At 36.1% G+C, this 23,089-nt stretch overlaps 2 long non-coding RNA genes across 8 annotated transcripts; one reads left to right on the top strand and one right to left on the bottom strand.

The window, feature by feature from the left end:
* Nucleotides 1–3,867: 3,867 nt before the first annotated feature.
* On the bottom strand, nt 3,868–21,664 carry LOC135771754 (uncharacterized). 4 transcript variants are annotated; one of them, XR_010542992.1, is made up of 9 exons: nt 21,526–21,660; nt 21,195–21,277; nt 21,009–21,087; nt 20,042–20,107; nt 19,319–19,582; nt 17,546–18,481; nt 5,970–6,070; nt 4,535–4,620; nt 3,868–3,901 (listed from the first exon to the last, which is right to left on the bottom strand). It is a non-coding gene; the product is annotated as an uncharacterized lncRNA (long non-coding RNA). The 4 variants fall into 4 exon arrangements; XR_010542994.1 differs by having other exon boundaries at nt 19,319–19,351; XR_010542993.1 differs by lacking the exon at nt 19,319–19,582 and having other exon boundaries at nt 21,195–21,249; nt 21,526–21,664.
* LOC135771756 (uncharacterized) lies at nt 4,627–22,778 on the top strand. 4 transcript variants are annotated; one of them, XR_010542998.2, is made up of 10 exons: nt 4,627–5,374; nt 5,483–5,579; nt 18,149–18,494; nt 20,060–20,119; nt 20,216–20,260; nt 21,027–21,104; nt 21,215–21,268; nt 21,499–21,670; nt 21,781–21,884; nt 22,557–22,778. It is a non-coding gene; the product is annotated as an uncharacterized lncRNA (long non-coding RNA). The 4 variants fall into 4 exon arrangements; XR_010543000.2 differs by having other exon boundaries at nt 4,627–5,579; nt 18,149–18,209; nt 18,335–18,494; XR_010542997.2 differs by having other exon boundaries at nt 4,627–5,579.
* Nucleotides 22,779–23,089: the final 311 nt, after the last annotated feature.

The following is a 23,089-nucleotide window of genomic DNA, read 5'->3' as shown; positions in this document are numbered from 1 at the left end:
TTACCTAATTACAATGAAAATACAACGTTGTGAGAAGTTTGTGATTGTATTTTTTATCTGATCATTATCTCTTTGTCCTACGGTCCTATCTTTATGACTTTAAAAGCTTGATGTTTTGTCTTTATTCTTCAGCAATTACCCAGATAGCACACGTACGTCTCAGATACGTCTTGTAAAGATCTTTACATCTGCTGACGATCGTCTTTGAATAATACGTCTTCCATATCTCTACAAGACGTATTTAAGATCTTAAAAAATTCTAAATCCTACCTGCCTGCAATGCATCTCCGTTTGGTCTTGAATCCGATCAAACGCAGACGAATCGGCAAAGACCTCCAACTCATTTCATTTTTTAAATAAATGTCTTGTTTAATTGTTTTAAAAATATAGTCAACATGTTTTTAAGGGTTGGCATTAATTTTGAAGCAAAAAATATAATTAAATATAATTAATAAAAGCCCATATCACGTATAATAAAAAACAATGTAGACATTTTGCGTTTAATCCAAAACGTTAAAAAGGCACTTACCGTATGGTGATAAAGCACCATGCACAAGAAAAGGTGATCTCATACTCTTTCTGACTACAAAATATTAACAAATACAAAACACACAAGAACATTGCCAACAGCCACTGCCCCTCTGACTGTTTTATCAGTCTGAAATGAAAACAGTTATACATTTAATTAAATAAAACAATTGCCAACAAGCTGATTATCTTAAGGTGACCCTGCTTACTGCAATTCCTGCTTATTATAATTACTGGGTGTGACTCACATTAAGTGTGTTTGTCAACAGTTATATATCTAAGCTTGAAACTTTTGATAGTTTTTGACCCCACGCCATCCATTGAAATTGTGTAACACACCTTGCATTTTCACAACATTTAGTTTTAAAAAATCATCTGAACAAACTCTGAGCAAACCAAAGGTGATATTAAGAATGTTTATATAGATGAAGAAACCTCATAAAAAATTGAAAACACAATACACAATCATTTGACCAGGTTTAATCCAGCATCACAGCATGAATTATATTGACTAGTTTGTTTACCAAATTTGAATAAAATGTTTAACCTATGTGTTAATATGATTACAGCCACAGTGTAACAAAATACTGCAAAGCTATTGATCACGTTCTCATTACATTACTTCACAAGACCCAAAGCTGATCAGGACACTTTAAGAGCACTGTAACGTAGTAACCGCTGAAAGAACCATGTAATACTGTGAATATAATGACAAACTGTTCCATAACACTTAGATGTGACTTTAATTACAATACAACATACTCTTTCTCATACTCAGGGTTTTTAAACTGTGGGTGAAGACCCACCTGTGGGTCGCACCGTAAGATAGTGAGTGTTGCATTGTAGTGATGGTTTGTCCAATTAATTATTAGCAATGGTTTTGATATACTATAAGATTACACCTGTCTAAAGCCCATAATACATGGCACGATTTTTGGCTGTCCCAGATGAAAGATTACCAATCGTGAAACAATTGTGGAGATTTCTGTGATCGTGGCTCTTAATTGGTGGTCCTATCTCATACAGTGTGAGAGGTTTAAAGACGTCTGTTTTCCCAGTCCTGGGACCAAAGACACCTACGATAGTTTTATGACAGTGTAAGAAGTTCAGCATGATCAACGCACATCAACAATGTGTTTGCTTCTACGACCTGAATACCTGTATTTGTGTACCACTAGCGCATGTTGATGACAGATGTCGCAGCTTCAGATGCAATAGGTGTCTTCATCGACAGTCTACTGCTGAAGTTTAAACAATCCTTGTCACACAGTGTGATAAGGTCTTATTGGATTGCAAAAATCCTGCTGTGTATCCTGGGCTTAATATGTTGTGGAATGAAAAGTTTGGAAACCCCTGCTTAACACAAAGTCTCATTTAAAGTTTATAAGAACTTTTGCAATAGACCGACACTAAACGAAACTGATGGCAGATGAGGTGTTGGGATGACAATGGGCCAAAGTTGAATCTGTGCATCTTAGGCCATGTTTACATTAGAGCATTTGCGTTTTAAAACGGCATTTTAAAATGAAAACGATCCTCGTTTATACTGGCATTTTAAAAAGAATCTTCATCCACACTATACACCACCATAAACGCATGAAACATGACCAATCATGTAACTGGGCATGCGCATAAAAGAGTAAAATAACTTATTACTCTAATAATAGCTTACCTGCACGTTTACGCAGCCTAGGGGTGTGCGATATTGACAAAAATTCATAGCTAGATCCTTTGCCGGCCACTACAACAGACACTATTTTTTAACCTATAAAAATGTGTTTGGGAAAGTCTTATACTGCTCTATCTACCCCCTACAACATATTAATATGATTAATAGGTTAATTTTTATTTTATAACTAAACAGAAATGTCTTTATGATTTAAAAAGAAAGCATTCAAGTGAACAGTACTAAACAGTAGCGAACTTGAAGCAAAAAATAAATTTTAGTAAATGCAAACTTCAATCAAACATAGTAAGAGGTGAAGTATTAATTTAGCCTACCAGAAATGCTTATTGCATTAATTTTTAAAAGTGTGCGAGGTCCGTGCACGTCCTCCGCTAGCAACACACAAATAGCTAAAAGCGCAACGCCTAAAAGAGCATTATATATTAATGACGATGAGTTTATTGTTTTTATTAATTTATATTCACAAAACTTATCAACAAAACATCGATTCAAATTAAGAGACAAATTATCTGAAACGAAATTAATTTTAAAGTAGCAAACAAAACTTACATTAAACTGGAAAATAATTTCTGACCCATTACAATTCTCCCTTCATATTAGCCTTTACAACGCCTATATGGCATTTAAAATTACAGTCTATCTTTCGTAAGCTAACTAAATTTAAACAAAACATAAACACTTATACTGTTCTAGCTCCCCCCTACAACATATTAATATGATTAATAGGTTATTTTTTATTTTATAACTAAACAGAAAGGTCTTTATGATTTAAAAAGAAAGCATTCAAGTGAACAGTACTGAACAGTAGCGAACTTGAAGCAAAAATAAATCAGCAAATTCAAACTTCAATCAAACATAGTAAGAGGTGAAGTATTGCTTTAGCCTTTACCAGAAATGCTTATTGAATTAATTTTTAAAAGTGTGCGAGGTCCGTGCACGTCCTCCGCTAGCAACACACAAATAGCTAAAAGCCAAGCGCCTAAACGAGCATTATATTAATGACGTTGAGTTTATTGTTTTTATTAATTTATATTCACAAAACTTATCAACAAAACATCGATTAAAATTAAGAGACAAATTATCTGAAACGAAATTCATTTTAAAGTAGCAAACAAAACTTACATTAAACTGGAAAATAATGTCTGACCCATTACAATTCTCCCTTCATATTGGCCTTTGCAACGCCTATATGGCATTTAAAATTACAGTCTATCTTTCATAAGCTAACTACATTTAAACAAAACATAAACACATTAAACCCAACAATACTCAAACATTCATATAAAACAGACATTATCTATAAGGATACATGTTAAAACTATCCGATATAGCGTTTATAATAGCTGGTTGGTAGATGTTTACTATTTTTGGCAAAACCTCCGTAACAAACCAACATTTACATGAATAAAATAATTTTACATTGAAAATGATGCGCTGTCACGTTAACATCAGCTGTTCGTTTACATAAGACTCCGTCTATGTTCATTTACACTCAAGGCAACGTCTGAGTTCTCAAACTAAAACGGGGTCTTCAGCGTTTGCGAACGAATCCGTTTATGAGGGTCGAAAACGGTGATGTAGTGTAGATGAAAGGCGTAAACGTAGCAAAAGTAACGCGTTTTAAAGGATAAACGCATTAATGTAAACATAGCCTTAGCAGATCACAGGCAGGTTTCTCCTGAAATGCTGCATTAAGAAAAGAAAGGAAAAGATGTTAGAACATTTTTAAGGAAATTTAAATAATTCTCACAATCAATATTGGACTATAAACAATAAATTATTACCAATGCAATAACATGCAAACAGACCTGTCAACCACCTTAATAATAGATACTACGCGGTAGGCATGGACTGGTTACCAGTTTTAAGGTACACCGTGGTTTTAAACAGTCAAGGTTACAAAACCACTAAAATGGTCTGTGAAACCGTCTCCAAGGTATGAACTGTATTTATACAAAATTCATTAAGTCATGTGATTGATTTGATGTTTACATGTAATATACATTTCGAAAATATTATATATAATATAATTTAAAGGCTTTATTTTTACCTGCCATTTAAAAATAAAAAAATTTTGTGTAGCAATGGGAATACCGCAACACTGTGAAACCGTGGTATTTTTGCTAAAGGTAATCATACCGCCAGAATCTTATACTGGCCCATGCCTACTAAGCGGTTGTACCATGTGTTAGAAACATCAAGATTCTCAAATTTTTAGGGCTAGCGCAATACCACAGTTTTGGCTATTCTTCATGTTCTCTAGGGCAGTTATTTTGCCCCAGTGACAGAAACAGCGACAGTAATCAAATAATTCATTACCTTATCTACATGTGGGTAGAGGCCCACAGGTGAAGGAAGATTTTTGGCCTGCACTTTCACAGCTGGTAAACATGGATTGTGGTGGGCTAGTGACAGAATGAAGAAGATCAGTTTAAAATGTGCTTTACAACCAGAGGTTGCATTATTTTGACAGACAAGGGCTGTAAGAAAATTGTCAAAATCAATAATAATATGAGCCAACAGCCAAACAATAACAACTAAACTCAATCAACTATCTTAATCTGCCTGAACTCAAATCTTGTGGTCTATAAAGTGGGAGTTTATCTGTGTGTAATTTAACCATCATGTTAGACTGAAGGAATTGCAGTTATCATTAGATTTCCCGACAGCACTGGACAAATGACTTCTCACACTCAGTGTGACTTGAGACAAAGGATAAACAAAGACATTGAGTATGTTTACATGCACATAATAAGAGGACAATTATCTTATTATGATATTATAAAAATCAGCTTATTACATTAACATGTTTCAAGCGTTTTAATTTACTTTTATTTGTGAAGTTTATCTATCACAGGTGGAGACATACGCACATACGAAACGGCAAAAAAGACTTTAAAATCTGGTTTAAGAGCAAAAAAAACTACCTGTGCCAATCAGTTTTTGCCATTTATGGGCTTTACCCTATAAAAGAAAACCATTTTATGCATTTAAATGACCTTACACGTTATCAGTTTATTAAGCGTTTAGACTATGTAGACACACTCACTGTGCACTAAAATTAAAAAAAATTGGTTAACACGACCACTCGTGGTGGCTTCACTCAGAGGTTGGAGAAGACAACCGGTGGACTAAACATCAAGCCTCTGCACGATTCAGGTAAGTGGAATAAAATACATTGTAAATAAACATTATTAAAACAGATTGTGAAGTCATTCATTCAAAACTTGCTATGACCTAAGCCTAAATGACTTAATTTCTTTTTAGAATTAAGACAACCTTAGCAGGAGAGCCCCAGCAGTAACTTTCTCTCAAGCAGATGAGCAATAAGTTGCTTTGTATGAACACCACCCTAACAATCAAGGTAAAAGAGCATTAAACATTAAAGGTATTGCGGAGAATTTAGGTTTTCCGGGTGGTTCATCAAGACTATTGGTCCTCCTAGTTGTCAATCTGGAGTGTTGCGCAATTGCATTTTTTTTAAAAAGCGGAGACGGCGTTTCTTTTCTAAAATTCGAGAAAATCCTCCGCTACACCTTTAAGTGGAACATTTCTATAGCATGCTGCTTATAGCTAATGAGAAAGATAATCTAATTGATCTACCATGCATATCCTTCAAATAACTTAACAGAACAACTGAACATGTATAATATAATTTAATATGTACATTATTAATAATAATTGTTAATAATATTTAATATTTGTGAAATTATATACTTGTGAATTCATTATATTTGCAATGTTTATACATTACCTGTTTTTAGGTAAACAGATTATCCATCAGTGGGTGCCTCAAGGTCGGCTCTGTAAATACTGTATTCTGCATGTTTCCGAGCACACGTTTTCCAGGACACACTAATATTAAACAGAAAAACAACATAAATCAGTGTTAAACACAAACAAATTTTAGGTAAATTAAATAAGGTTTTCATTTTCAATCAATATAAAAGAAATAAACGCAATAAAAAACAATGTCAGTGACGTAATAAATATGTGTAAATTTACACGCATCATTTATTAAGCATTATAAAAAAATCCAGCAATATGATTAAACTTTGGTTATTTGTTATTATCCCTGCATTCAAATGGTTGCAGGTTGGAGCAGGAAGTTAACCCTTCTGTCGCGCAAGCGCGAGCATAGACAGTGGTCGCGAGGCCATTCGTACGTCACGTGAGCGCCATTTTCATGATATGACCGTTTTTCCTCAGGCACACTTCAACATTTTCTTCGCATTTAACATCATTATTAACATGTAAATAATATAATTCGTAAACATAACGTTTATGTTAATTTATAATATGTTTTTTTTTATTATTGTTGGCTTTAAGTTAATTTGTCTGTCAGACTCAGTTTGTTCGTGTTGGTAAGTAACTTAACGTACGTTATTAACGTTACGCTAGCCTTTTGTCATGTATGTGTTGTTAGAAACTGATAAAAATACGAATTAATTCACAGATATAAATAACTTTATAGCTAATACAACTGATAAAATATATTAACTTAATTATCAAACCACTTCGCTATAAAACTTTAAGGCTTCTTGTGAATACCGATCGTTTACATAACGTTAACTTACGCCAAGCAAGTCGGACGGGAAGATTGATACATTTTATAACTCAAGTAACTTTAAGTTAAACAGGGGCTGGTCTAGGCTAACTTAGCAAATGTTACTGCGGTCAGGCCACCCTCCACTTTGAAAAAGACGGTCAAACTAGCCCTCACGTTTTTTTTCTGTGTGCACATATATTAGGCATTACGGTAAATGCACGAGAGGAATAATTTCAAAATAAAAGTTTCTCACTTAATCTGTTGATATTTCTGTTGCATTCTGTGTGTATTTTAAATCGTTGCTAGGGTATTATGGGTGGTTTCTAGGCTGTTTCTGTTGCATTCTGTGTGGTTGCTAGGCTGTTTCTGTTGCATTCTGTGTCTGTTAAGTCGTTGCTATGGTATTATGGGTTGTTGCTAGGCTGTTTCTCTTGCATTCTGTGTGGTTGCTAGACTGTTGCTAGGGTTCTTTAAGTTGTAACTAGGGTATACTGGGTGGTTGCTAGGGTGTTTCTGTTGCATTCTGTGTGTGTTTTAAGACGTTGCTAGGGTATTATGGGTGGTTGCTAGGCTTTTTCTCTTTCATTCTGTGTGGTTGCTAGGGTTCTTTAAGTGGTTGCTAGGCTGTTTCTGTTGCATTCTGTGTGGTTGCTAGGCTGTTTCTGTTGCATTCTGTGTCTCTTTTAAGTAATTGCTAGGGTATTATGGATTGTTGCTAGGCTGTTTCTCTTGCATTCTGTGTGGTTGCTAGGGTTCTTTAAGTTGTTGCTAGACTGTTTCTGTTGCACACTGTAAGTCGTTGCTAGGGTATTATTGGTGGTTTCTATGCTGTTTCTCTTGCATTCTCTGTGTGTTTTAAGTCGTTGCTAGGGTATTATGGGTGGTTGCTAGGCAGTTTCTCTTGCATTCTCTGTGATTTAAGTGGTTGCTAGGGTATCATGGGTGGTTGCTAGGCGATTTCTGTTGCAATCTGTGTGGTTGCTAGGGTGCTTTAAGTGGTTGCTAGGCTGTTTCTGTTGCATTCTGTGTGTGTTTTAAGTGGTTGCTATGGTATTATGGGTGGTTTCTAGGCTGTTTCTGTTGCATTCTGTGTGGTTACTTGGGTTCTTTAAGTGGTTGCTAGGTTGTTTCTGTTGCATTCTTTGTGGTTGCTAGGCTGTTTTTGTTGCATTCTGTGTGTGTTTTAAGTCGTTGCTAGGGTATTATGGGTGGTTGCTAGGCGGTTTCTGTTGCATTCTGTGTATGTTTTAAGTCGTTGCTAGGGTCTTATGTGTGGTTGCTAGGTTGTTTCTGTTGCTTTCACTGTGTGTTTTAAGTCGTTACTAGGGTATTATGTTTGGTTGCTAGGCGGTTTCTGTTGCATTCTGGTTGGTTGCTATGCTTTTGTTAGGGTTTTAAGTAGTTGCTAGGGTAGAGCTATGGTTTTCTATGTGATTGCTAGACTGTTGCTAGGGTACTATGGGTGTTTGCTAGGCTGTTACTGTTGCATTCTGTGTCTGATTTAAGTAGTTGCTAGGGTGTTATGGGTGTTTGCTAGGCTGTTTCTGTTGCATTCTGTGTCTGTTTTAAGTCATTGCAATGGTATTATTGGTGGTTGCTAAGGTGTTTCTGTTGCATTATATGTGGTTGCTAGGCTGTTCCTAGAGTATAGCTATGGTTTTCCATGTGATTGCTAGACTGTTGCTAGGGTATTATGGGTGATTGCTAGGCTGTGGCTCTGGTATTCTGTGTGGTTGCTATGGAAATATGAGGGTCGCTAGGATGTTGCTCTGGCTTTTTGTGTGGTTGCTAGGCAATTGCTACGGTATTATGGGTGGTTGCTAGACTGTTGCACTGGCATTCTGTGGGGTAACTTGGCAGTTAATAGGGTATTATGGGGGGTTGCTAGGCTGTTGTATGATTCTGGTTGGTAGCTGATATTGCTTTTGTTTTCTGGGTAATTGCTAGACCGTTGCTAGGGTATAATGGGTGGCTGCTATACTGTTGCTAGGGTGTTCTTTGCAAGGGTATTTTAGGTGGTTCATAAAATTGCTAGGCTGTTCAGGGTGGTTGACACAGAACGATATGCATTTAATACAGTGTCTGTGAGTGAATGGTAGGTAGTTGCTACAGTATTATGGGTGGTTGCTAGTGTTACTAGTTGCTTGGGTTGTTCAGGGGATTGACAGAGCATTGCTATAGTCAATATTTTCTATATATTTAGTTAGATGTTAAAGGGAAACTACCTCTTTCCACAAAATCATTCCACTTCTGAATGATAGTACACCATCTCAGGATGTCACACCTGTAGTATCATCACAGTCTGATATGCTGTTTTTAAAATAGAGAGCTCTAAGTAGTCCGATACACTTGCAGTATTTTCTATACATTCGTTAGATGTTAAAGGGAAACTACCTGTTTCCACAGAATCATTCCACTTCTAAATGATAATACACCATCTCAGGTTTTCACCACTGCAGTATCATCACAGTCTGATATGCTGTTATTAAAATATAATGCTCTAAGATGTCAAGTAAACTCTGTATGTTCTGTACATTTGGTTAGATGTTAAAGGAAATCTACCTGTTTCCACAGAATAATTCCACTTCTAAATGATAGTACACCATCTCAGGTTGTCACTCCTGCCGTATCATCACAGTCTGATATGCTGTTTTTAAAATAGAAAGCTCTAAGAAGTCATATACACTTGTGGTATTTTCTATACATTCGGTTAGATGTTAAAGGGAAACTACCTGTTGCCACAGAATCATTCCACTTATAAATGATAGTAAACAATCTCAGGTTGTCACCACTGCAGTATCATCACAGTCTGATATGCTGTTGTTAAAATATAGAGCCCTGAGGTAACATATACACTCTGTATTTTTATATATTAGATTAGATGTTAAAGGGAAACTACCTGTTTCCACAGAATCATTCCACTTCTAAATGATAGTAAACCATCTCAGGTTGTCACCACTGCAGTATCATCACAGTCTGATATGCTGTTTTAAAAATAGAGAGCTCTAAGTAGTCATATACACTTGCAGTATTTTCTATACCTTCGGTTAGATGTTAAAAGAAAACTACCTGTTTCCACAGAATCATTTCACTTCTGAATGATAGTACACCATCTCAGGTTGTCACTCCTGCAGTATCATCACAGTCTGATATGTTATTGTTTAAAAATAGAGCCCTAAGATACCATACACACTCTGTATTTCCTATACATTCAGATAGATGTTAAAAGAAAACTACCTGTTTCCACAGAATTATTTCAATTCTGAATGATAGTACACCATCTCAGGTTGTCACCACTGCAGTATCATCACAGTCTGATATGCTGTTGTTAAAATATAAAGCCCTGAGGTATCATATACACACTGTATTATCTATACATTCAGTTAGATGTTAAAGGGAAACTACCTGTTTCCACAGAATAATTCCAACTCTGAATGATAGTACCCCATCTCAGGTTGTCACTCCTGCAGTGTCATCACAGTCTGATATGCTGTTTTTAAATTGGGGGGCTCTAAGATGTCATATACAAACTGTATTTTCTATACATTTCGTCAGATGTTAAAAGAAAACTACCTGTTTCCACAGAATCATTTCACTTTTGAATGATAATACACCATCTCAGGTTGTCACTCCTGCAGTATCATCACAGTCTGATATGCTTTTTTTAAAATAGAGAGCTCTAAGATGTCATATACACTCTGTCTTTTCTATACATTAGGTTAGATGTTAAAAGAAAACTACCTGTTTCCACAGAATCATTCTATTTCTGCATGATACTACAAGGGTGACAACCTGAGATGTTGTACTATTAATACAGACTTATATGTGTTTTTTAAATTAGGGGGCTCTAAGATGTCATATATACTTTGTATTATCTATACATTCCGTTAGATGTTAGAGGGAAACTACCTGTTTCCACAGAATCATTCCTACTATTATTCAGAAGTGAACATCTCATGTTGTCACTCCTGCAGTATCATCACAGATACCAAAGTGGAAAAAATTTACAAAACACTGTCTATTTGCTTACTAATTCAGAAGTGGAATGATTCTGTGGAAACAGGTAGTTTCCTTTTAACATCTAACCGAATGAATAGAAAATGCAGAGTGTATATGAAATCTTAGAGGCCCCTAATTTAAAAACAACATATCAGACTGTTATGATACTTCAGGAGTGACAACCTCAGATGGTGTCCTATCATTCAGAAGTGGAATGATTCTGTGGAAACATGTAGTTTCCCTTTAACATCTAATTGAATGTATAGAAAATACAGGGTTTATTGGACACCTTAGAGCTCTCCATTTTAAAAACAGCATATCAGACTGTGGTGATAATGCAGGGGTGACAACCTGAGGTGTTGTACTGTTATTCAGAAGTGGAATGATTTTGTAGAAACAGGTAGTTTCCCTTTAACATCTAACTGAATGTATAGAAAATACAGAGTGTATATGTGATCATAGAGGCCCCTAATTTAAAAAACGCATATCAGACTGTGATAATACTACAGGGGTGACAACCTGAGATGTTGTGCTATCATTCAGAAGTGGAATGATTCTGTGGAAACAGGTAGTTTTCCTTTAACATCTACCTGAATCTATAAAAAATACAGAGTGTATATGTGATCTTAAAGCCCCCAAATTTAAAAACCACATATCAGACTGTGATAATACTACAGGGTTGACAACCTGAAATGTTGTACTATCATTCAGAAGTGGAATGATTTTGTGGAAACAGGTAGTTTCCCTTTAACATCTAACTGAATATATAGAAAAAACAGAGTGTATATGACATCTTAGAGCTCTCTGTTTTAAAAACAGCATATCAGACTGTAATGATACTGCAGGAGTGACAACCTGAGATGGTGTATTATCATTCAGAAGTGGAATGATGCTGTGGAAACAGGTAGTTTTCCTTCAACATCCAACTTAATTAATAGAAAATACAGAGTTTACTGGACATCTTAGAGCGCCCTAATTTAAAAACAGCTTATCAGACTGTGATAATACTACAGGGGTGACAACCTGAGGTGGTGTACTATAATTCAGAAGTGGAATGATTCTGTGGAAACAGGTAGTTTCCCTTTAATATGTAACTGAATTTTTAGAAAATACTGCATGTGTTAGACTCCTTAGAGCTCTCTATTTTAAAAACAGCATATCAGACTGTGATGATACTGCAGGGGTGACAACCTGCGATGGTGTACTATCATTCAGAAGTTGAAAGATGCTGTGGAAACAGTTAGTTTTCCTTCAACATCCAACTGAATTAATAGAAAATACAGAGTTTACTGGACATCTTAGAGCCCCCTAATTTAAAAACAGCTTATCAGACTGTGATAATACTACAGGGGTGACAACCTGAGATGGTGTACTATCATTCAGAAGTGGAATGATTCTGTGGAAACAGGTAGTTTCCCTTTAATATTTAACTGAATTTATAGAAAATACTGCATGTGTTAGACTCCTTAGAGCTCTCTATTTTAAAAAAAGCATATCAGACTGTGATGATACTGCAGGGGTGACAACCTGTGATGGTGTACTATCATCCAGAAGTTGAATGATTTTGTGGAAACAGGTAGTTTCCCTTTAACATCTAACCGAATATATAGAAAATACAGAGTGTATATGATATCTTATAGCTCTCTGTTTTGAAAACAGCATATCAGACTGTAATGATACTGCAGGAGTGACAACCTGAGATGGTGTATTATCATTCAGAAGTGGAATGATTCTGTGGAAACAGGTAGTTTCCCTTTAATATCTAACTGAATCTATAAAAATACAGAATGTATATGTGATCTTAGAGCCCCCTAATTTAAAAACCGCATATCAGACTGTGATAATACTACAGGGGTGACAACCTGAGATGGTGTACTATCATTTAGAAGTGGAATGATTCTGTGGAAACAGGTAGTTTCCCTTTAACAATTGACCAAATGTATGGAAAATACCACAAGTGTATAGGACTCCTTAGAGCTCTCTATTTTAAAAACAGCATATCAGACTGTGATGATACTGCAGTGGTGACAACCTGAGATGGTGTATTATCATTCAGAAGTGAAATAATTCTGTGGAAACAGGTAGTTTTCTTTTAACATCTATCTGAATGTATAGAAAATACAGAATGTGTATGGTATCTTAGGGCTCTATATTTTAACAATAACATATCAGACTGTGATGATACTGCAGGAGTGACAACCTGAGATGGTGTACTATCATTCAGAAGTGAAATGATTCTGTGGAAACAGGTAGTTTCCCTTTAACATCTAACCAAATGTATAGAAAATACAGCAAGTTTATAGGACTTCTTAGAGCTCTCTATTTTAAAAACAGCATATCAGACTGTGGTGATACTTCAGGAGTGACAACCTGAGATGGTTTACTATCATTCAGAAGTGGAATGATTCTGTGGAAACAGGTAGTTTCCCTTTAACATGTAACCAAATGTATAGAAAATACAGAGTGTATATGATAGCTCAAGGCTCTATATTTTAAAAACAGCATATCAGACTGTGATGATACTGCAGGATTGACAACCTGAGATGTTGTACTATCATTCAGAAATGGAATGATTCTGTGGAAACAGGTAGTTTCCCTTTAACATGTAACCGAATGTATAGAAAATACTGCAAGTGTATAGGACTACTTAGAGCTCTCTATTTTAAAAACAGCATATCAGACTGTGATGATACTGCAGTTGTGACAACCTGAGATGGTGTACTATCATTCAGAAGTGAAATAATTCTGTGGAAACAGGTAGTTCTCTTTTAACATCTATCTGAATGTATAGAAAATACAGAGTGTGTATGGTATCTTAGGGCTCTATATTTAAACAATAACATATCAGACTGTGATGATACTGCAGGAGTGACAACCTGAGATGGTGTACTATCATTCAGAAGTAAAATGATTCTGTGGAAACAGGTAGTTTCCCTTTAACATCTAACCAAATGTATAGAAAATACAGCAAGTTTATAGGACTTCTTAGAGCTCTCTATTTTAAAAACAGCATATCAGACTGTGGTGATACTGCAGGAGTGACAACCTGAGATGGTGTACTGTCATTCAGAAGTGGAATGATTCTGTGGAAACAGGTAGTTTCTCTTTAACATCTAACTGAATTTATAGAAAATACTGCAAGTGTATAAGACTTCTTAGAGCTCTCTATTTTAAAAACAGTATATCAGACTGTGATGTTACTGCAGTGGTGACATCCTGAGATTGTTTACTATCATTTAAAAGTGGAATGATTCTGTGGAAACAGATAGATTCCCTTTAAAATCTAACCAAATGTATAGAAAATACAGAGTTTACTGGACATCGTAGAGCATTATATTTTAAAAACAGCATATCAGACTGTGATGATACTGCAGGAGTGACAGCCTAAGATGGTGTACTATCATTCAGAAGTAGAATGATTCTGTGGAAACTGGTAGTTTCCCTTTAACATCTATCTGAATGTATAGAAAATACAGAGTGTGTATGGTATCTTAGGGCTCTATATTTAAACAATAACATATCAGACTGTGATGATACTGCAGGAGTGACAACTTGAGATGGTGTACTATCATTTAGAAGTGGAATGTTTCTGTGGAAACAGGTAGATTTCCTTTAACATCTAACCAAATGTACAGAACATACAGAGTTTACTTGACATCTTAGAGCATTATATTTTAATAACAGCATATCAGACTGTGATGATACTGCAGTGGTGACAACCTGAGATGGTGTATTGTCACTTAGAAATGGAATGATTCTGTGGAAACAGGTAGTTTCCTTTCAACATGTAACCGAATGTATAGAAAATACTGCAGGTGTATAGGACTTCTAAGAGCTCTCTATTTTAAAAACAGCATATCAGACTGTGGTGATACTGCAGGAGTGACAACCTGAGATGGTGTACTATCATTCAGAAGTGAAATGATTCTGTGGAAACAGGTAGTTTCCCTTTAACATCTAACCAAATGTATAGAAAATACAGCAAGTTTATAGGACTTCTTAGAGCTCTCTAATTTAAAAACAGCATATCAGACTGTTGTGATACTGCAGGAGTGACAACCTGAGATGGTGTACTAGTATATAGAAGTGGAATGATTCTGTGGAAACAGGTTGTTTTCTTTTACTGACTCTCTATTAAATGCATAGCAGTTCAGTGTCAACCACCCTCTACAGCCTAGCAATTTTATAAACCACCTAAAATACCCTAGCAAAAGTTTATCAATCATTAGGAAAGCCACAGCCTCACCTCACAATCACCAAGAAAACCATAACAATACCCTATCAACCAATTTAAATACCGTAGGCTAGCAACAGCCTAGCAATCAAATAGAATGTCACAACAACAGCCCAGCAACCACCCTTAATATGCTAGCAACCTCACAGTAATCCACCATAATATCTCAACAACAGCCTAGCAATAACCAATAACACCCTATCAACAGTATAGCAACCACTAATTATACCCTAGCAACAGTCTAGCAATCACCCAGAAAACAAGAGCAATAGCATAGCATCCAACAAGAATGCCACAACAAGAGCCTAGCAACCACCCATAATACCCTAGCAACTGCCAAGTAGCCTCACAGAATGCCAGAGCAACCGCTTGGCAACCACACATAAAACCCTAGCAACGACTTAAAACAGAAACAGAATGCAATAGAAACAGCATAGCAATCGCACAGAATGCAACATAAACAGCTTAGCAACCACGCATAATACTCTAGCAACGACTTAGACAGACACATAATGCAATAGAAACAGCCTAGCAACCACCCATAATACACTAGCAACGACTTAAAACAGACACAGAATAAAACAGAAACAGCCTAGCAACCACCCACAATACCATAGCAAAGACTTAGACACAGAATGCAACAGAAACAGCCTAGCAACCACCCATAATACCCTAGCAACAACTTAAAGAACTATAGCAACAGCCAAGCAACCAAACAGAATGCAAGAGAAACCGCCTAGCAACCACCCATAATACCCTAGCAACAACTTAAAACAGATACAGAATGCAACATAAACAGCCTAGCAACCACCCATTATACCCTAGCAACAACTTAAAGAACTATAGCAACAGCCAAGCAACCACACAGAATGCAAGAGAAACCGCCTAGCAACCACCCATAATACCCTAGCAACCACTTAAAACACACACAGAATGCAACAGAAACAGCCTAGCAACCACTTAAAGAACCTTAGCAACAGCCTAGCAACCACACAGAATGCAAGAGAAACCACCTAGCAACCACCCAGAATACCCTAGCAACAACTTAAAATAGACACAGAATGCAACATAAACAGCCTAGCAACCACCCATAATACCCTAGCAACAATTTAAAGAACCCTAGCAACAGCCTAGCAACCACACAGAATGCAAGAGAAACCGCCTAGCAACCACCCATAATACCCTAACAATGACTTAAAACACACACAGAATGCAACAGAAAAAGCCTAGCAACCAAATAGAATGCAACAGAAACAGCCTAGCAACCACTTACAGAACCCTAGCAACCACACAGAATGCAACAGAAACAGCCTAGCAACCACCCATAATACCCTAGCAACCACTTAAAACACACACAGAATGCAACAGAAACAGCCTAGCAACCACTTAAAGAACCCTAGCAACAGCCTAGCAACAACACAAAATGCAAGAGAAACCGCCTAACAACCACCCATAATACCCTAGCAACAACTTAAAACAGACACAGAATGCAACAGAAAAAGCCTAGCAACCAAATAGAATGCAACAGAAACAGCCTAGCAACCACTTACAGAACCCTAGCAACCACACAGAATGCAACAGAAACAGCCTAGCAACCACCCATAATACCCTAGCAACCACTTAAAACACACACAGAATGCAACAGAAACAGCCTAGCAACCACTTAAAGAACCCTAGCAACAGCCTAGCAACAACACAAAATGCAAGAGAAACCGCCTAACAACCACCCATAATACCCTAGCAACAACTTAAAACAGACACAGAATGCAACAGAAACAGCCTAGCAACCACCCATAATACCCTAGCAACAATTTAAAGAACCCTAGCAACAGCCTAGCAACCACAAAAAATGCAAGAGAAACCGCCTAGCAACCACCCATAATACCCTAGCAATGACTTAAAACACACACAGAATGCAACAGAAAAAGCCTAGCAACCAAATAGAATGCAACAGAAACAGCCTAGCAACCACTTACAGAACCCTAGCAACCACACAGAACGCAACAGAAACAGCCTAGAAACCACCCATAATACCCAAGCAACGATTTAAATACACACAGAATGCAACAGAAAAAGCCTAGCAACCAAATAGAATGCAACAGAAACAGCCTAGCAACCACTTACAGAACCCTAGCAACCACACAGAACGCAACAGAAACAGCCTAGAAACCACCCATAATACCCTAGCAACGATTTAAAATACACACAGAATGCAACAGAAATATCAACAGATTAAGTGAGAAACTTTTATTTTGAAATTATTCCTCTCGTGCATTTACCGTAATGCCTAATATATGTGCACACAGAAAAAAAACGTGAGGGCTAGTTTGACCGTCTTTTTCAAAGTGGAGGGTGGCCTGACCGCAGTCAAATGTTTACCCCACCACCGCTGAGAAAACGGTTACATGTTCAACGTGCCTTGCCTTCGGGATTTGCAGCTCGATTTTGGCTTGCATTGATAAACGTTACAAACAAACCAAAAAAAGAATGATCATATACGACAATCAATCTTTAGATCCACTACATGCATAACATGTTGGTTACTTACCTCTACTGATGAAACTCCTTCGTCAGCGTTGTAACTTCACATGTTGGTTTTGGTAAATCACACGAGGCCAAAGATCGAGGTGAAAAAGAGAAATAAATCGTTCTGCGATCGTTTAACGCGATGAGACACGAAGCCACAGGCTACTCCAGCCCAAAGATTAGTGTAGCCCTTGTGTCAGGCTTCACGTGGCTTAGCCTTAACCAGTATGACATCACAGTACCGCGTGATTACACGGTTTCGTGGGCTTTTGAATCACTCTCGCGGTACTTCAATGTTTGCGCATGTGTGCCTGAAGTCAATCACTCATGCTTGTAACAGGGGTAGCGTTTGTGCGCTCAGTGATTTAGGGTGTTACAAAACAAGATTATTACATGAATATTATCAATTAGTATTGTAATAAAGCTTTTTAAATGTTTGTTAATGATTAAGTGTCATTAACAAACTCTGATTTAAAACATCAATATATATGCTACGTAAATTTTCCTTAAATCATCAAAACATCCAAATTCAATGAAACAAAAACAACAACAATGTATTTAAGATGAGACACATTCAGCATTTATAATTTTTTCTCTCTTTTTTGTTTGACTTTGTTTTCTACAGTAGCCTGTTAACAGTAGACCAAAGGTATGATGATCAATTATAAATGCAATATGGTTGAAAGGTCAGTAAACAAACAACAAAAAGGTAATTTCTTAATAGAATGTCTATACATTTTTTGCTTTTGTTACATATTTCATACATCAAAATCATTAAACGTTAATAATTATGTATTCCAACTTGTTGCAGCTTGACAAAAATGTAGCTTGAAGGAGAAGGGACAGCTGAGTAACAAAGTCCTGGTATGCAGACGACGATACTATTACACTGACAAGAGTGTAATGATGATGGAGACACAAGCCAGAGAAAGGGGGGACCAAACACCAGGCCAGAATTCTGCATGAGTCAGGTAAGCATAATGAGTTACAGCAGTGGTTCTCAACTCTGTTCATGGAGTCCCACTGCTCTGTGCATTCTGTATGTCTCTTTGATTTGACAGACTGAGGCTGCGTCCAAATATCACTTTGTGCATCCTATCGTGCATCATGTTCTGGATGTAAAGCATGAGACTTTTAATTGTATGTTAACATTTCTATGGTGTTCACTGCATTATTGTTATTCATTTTGTGAAACATCTGCAACATTGTGTCGTTTATTTAGGGACTACTGAATAAATAATACACTTTAATAAAGCTACATACTCAAAACAAAGAGCTTTTTTACAGGAGCAAAGAATTCTGCATCTAAAAGTTTGATATAAGCAAATGTTCATTTCAGAGTGTTCATTTTATTTACAGAAAAACTTAAAAATGTTAAATATAAATTAAAAGTAGTAAATAAAACACAAATACGTTTTGGTGCAAATTGCTGGCACTACCTGGATTGAAATTTTTACCCATGCTAAGTGTGTCCCATCGGATGAATAATTCTACATGCACGCTTGGGATCTTCACGCCCACTAGAATACTTAGGCCAAATACAAAAAAAAACCGTAATGTAAGTAGTCTAGTGCAAAGACAAGTGTGAACATTTGGACACAGCCTCAGTTCAGTTCATGAAGATCTCTACTAATGAGCTGATGATTTGAATAAGGTGTGTTAAATAAGGAAGACATACAAAATGTAAATAGCAGAGGACCTCAAGGAACAATGTTTAGGTACAGTTACACTGTATAAAACATTAACTAAACAGACAAATTATTTGTCATAGCTTCAATAAACAAAAGAATGTCACCTGCATAGTAGTGTACCCTACTACACTTGGTCTCTGCAACAGTCCAGTTTAGTTCATGGTAGGGGGGCATATTTAGAAACATAAATATTTTCAAATTATTTGCGACCCTTACAAAGACACTAATTTCCCACAGCCAGCAACAGCACAATGTTTGTCTGACATCACAATCTTACTGTTATTACAACTTTATGATTGTCAACAACTACTACTTTAGACTGAACACCAGTGGGCGGAGCCAACGATATAATGATGTGCTGTGTCTTTCTGTGGGGGAGGTCAAATGAAAATTAATTTAGCTAGTGACATCACTACTCCAGCCATTTTACATTGGTAAAAGAAGAATGCTGTCTGCGATTCACTTATGTTTCCATGATTGCAAAAACCTTTATCGAAGTACATATACAATTGTTTAAGTGTCATAATTAAAACATGCCTAAATTGGCAGTGACCCTGGCTTAAGTCGATACAAAACTCAAGTGCAAATCATGACACTCATATTAACTGTAGTTTTGCAAATTATTGTAACACCCATATCAGTTATGAATAATGTCTTATGTAAATATAAAAAGATCAGAACAAAAAATGAATATAGTCAAAAAAATATGATCTGTGCATTAAGATTTGCATTGTAAATGCAGTCTTATTGTTAAGAAAAAACTTGGTTATTGCTGGAATCATGAATGGTCTGAATAGGATTGGAGTTTGTTTACTTGTGAAACTTACCTGCACCACCATTTACAGATCCAGTGGGTGCAGATCATCATACAGATGGTTCAAGTGTGGATCCACCTAATATTCAAGGTAAAAGAGCATTTGTTCACAGCATTATCTAAGAAAACATATCACTAGATATTACATATTAGATGTTAATGTCTGACTCTGATTCATACGAAACAGATTTTCTGTCCTGGGACACTCGGCTAACCATCAAGAAAGAACACAGTAGGTTAACAAGAATCTGACCTCACGTTTGATCATTACAAAATTATGGCAGTACATTACACATTTAAGGACTGTTATTCCTCTGGCTGATTTAAAAATACCCAAAAGTTCTTAAAAAGAAGCAGCCCTAGTTATTTTGGCTTGTTAAACATAAACTATATAGACAAAACTATTGTGACACCTCCTTCTAATAAACAGGTTTAAATACTTTACTTATTTCCATGAGCACAAATCTTAATGCTACAGCATATGATATTCTAGAAAAACCGTTTGATGCTAAATTTATAGCAAGAGTTTTGGCAGGGCCCTTTTCAATACCAACTTAAGAATGACCCTACAAACAAAGTAAGGTTCAAACAGAAAATAAGTGATTCAGTCTGGTGTGGAAGAACTTTGACTGGTCTGAATAAACCACAGACCTTAACTCAGCTAACACCTTTGATATGACTCAAAGGTTTTTAGCCAACAACTCATCACCTAAACCTATAACTTGTACAAGAAGCTGTAGTTATTTCGGAACAGAAAAAGGCACTTACAAAACTGTTGCAACAAAAATCAAAATCAAAATTCTTTGTAGTGGTATTATATGGTATAGCATTTATATTTGTTTTGATTGGACATACTGGAATAAATAAACATGTTTATTAGAATGAGGCCTCCCAATACTTTTGTCTAGTGTATTTGCCACAGACAGGGTAACGCAATCCTTAGAGTGTGCTTCTTTGTAAATGTGACAAATGAAAATGACCTGATCCATCATTTCCAGCTCCAGTGGGCATCCTTTATCCATCCAGACCCTCATACAGATGGTTGGAGTTTTGATTCACCTAAAGTACCATGCAAGGTAAGAGAGCATTTGTTGACATAATTAGGAAGAAAACATAAACGCATTGTTCATGGCATTTAAATACAACATAACACTGTTTAATACTACCTTTTCTGTTCAATCCATAGAGCACTCATTTTCCCTCTTGAGACCATGGTGTGACCTGCAAGGTCGAATGGAGAGTAAGTTGCCTAAAAAAAATATTTATCATTATCACGTCATTAGCTAAACATCAACATGTCTGAGGCAGATGCAGGTCTGATAATCTGTCCAACATTCAAAACCTCACAGTAAATCTACAGTCTTGAGTACTGTTTTAAATCAATGTATACATATGCTCATTATGAATTTTAATAAAAAATACTAAATGTATATAAAAAGCCTCAATTCAATAATTTTTTTGATATTGCAGCTGTAAACAAGACAATCTTGGAGTCACCTGCATTCACTGGTCCAGTTGTTAGTCCAATTACAGATGGAGATTATAGAAGAGGATGATGTCTTTTCTCCAACATCTTTCTAGACTGATAAAAGATCTAGACAGGCTTGAACAAAAGTTAACAGAGGGGCTTATATAGAGAATGGTAAGAACCATTTTATCCGTCAAACTTTTTACCAATTATTGTAAACATAAACAATATTATAGGGCTTAATTTGTTTTAAACATTACTTCAATGTACTGTATCTGTTTAAGGTGAGCAGCTACACATAAAAGAAGAACATGGAGAATCTGCCCAGAGGTGTTAACCAGCAATGCAGCTATACAACTAAATTGATGCAGGCGGAAACACAAGCGAGGTATGCATGTTCAATGTTATGTCCAGATGTTGTTATGTTCAAATGTTTTACAATATACTTAAACAGGTGGACCTGTCATTATTGCATTAGTCAAGTACAACTGAGTAGGTTAAGTTTACATATCAACGTCAATAAATATATATACATAAATATCAGTCTTGACAGCAAACATAATAATGTTAAATAAAATAATAATTACAGCTTTTTAAGAAATTTACACGGGCTCAAACTATCAGTGAAATTAACTATCAAAAACCTAAAATAACCACAGACACGTGAATAAAATATCGAACGTGAACTAGCTAGTTACTGTACATACATTGCTTATTATCAACGAAATTTCTAGTTAACTGATCCCACACCCAGCATTATTAAAATGTATTATTACTACATACCTTAAACAAATGTTCCCTTAAATCGTCAGACCAGGACAGGTTTCTTTCTTGCCCTTCTTCTTTTGCATTGCGACGTCGATATAAGTGCATGGTGTGGTGTAGCACGAATTTAACGCAAAGACGCTCATATTAATAATATACACGATATTGACGATTAATACGGATGATTTTATCTTTGTTTGACATTCTAATCAGAGTTATATTGAGGAAACAAAGAAAACATATGACATAGTTTGTAAAATTAATTTTTCCTTATTTTTGTAATGGTTTCTTTTAGAATGCAGCTGCTGCAGATGAAGAATCTGTCCGTCTACCACTGAAGGAGACGCGGAAAATCGGGAAAAGATGTTCTTTGCCCGAGGAAGCATTTGATTAATTTAAAGATATTGTGTTTCTTTGTATGTTATAGAAAAACATTGCTTTTTTGCATACACTCGTGTAAATATGCATCTTATGAATGTTTTCCTTTGTCTAATTTTAATAAATTTTACGCAATCAACTGCCTGCTTTATTGAAAAAACTGTTTTAATTGTTGTCAATGATATATTGTAATAATATGTGTGTATAACTGTGTAGAAGATGTAGTTTAGAGCAATTTATTTTTAATGATCTTTTAATCGTCTTTTAAAGCTCTCAGAAACATCTTAGAAAGAGCTCGATTAAAGCTCTTATAAAGATCTTTTAAAGATCTAAGAAACATCTTGGAAATATCTTAGAAACATCTGCTAACCATCATTCTAAATATCAAGCGTCTTGAAAAGATCTTAAAAGCGTCTTCAAAACGGCTGGGCTCGTACGTCTCAGATACGT

This window comes from Paramisgurnus dabryanus, chromosome 8, assembly GCF_030506205.2.
Source record: "Paramisgurnus dabryanus chromosome 8, PD_genome_1.1, whole genome shotgun sequence".
Classification (NCBI taxonomy): Eukaryota; Metazoa; Chordata; class Actinopteri; order Cypriniformes; family Cobitidae; genus Paramisgurnus; species Paramisgurnus dabryanus.
The sequence above is the reverse complement of the archived record's forward strand: the minus strand, read 5'-3'. Positions and strand labels throughout refer to the sequence as shown.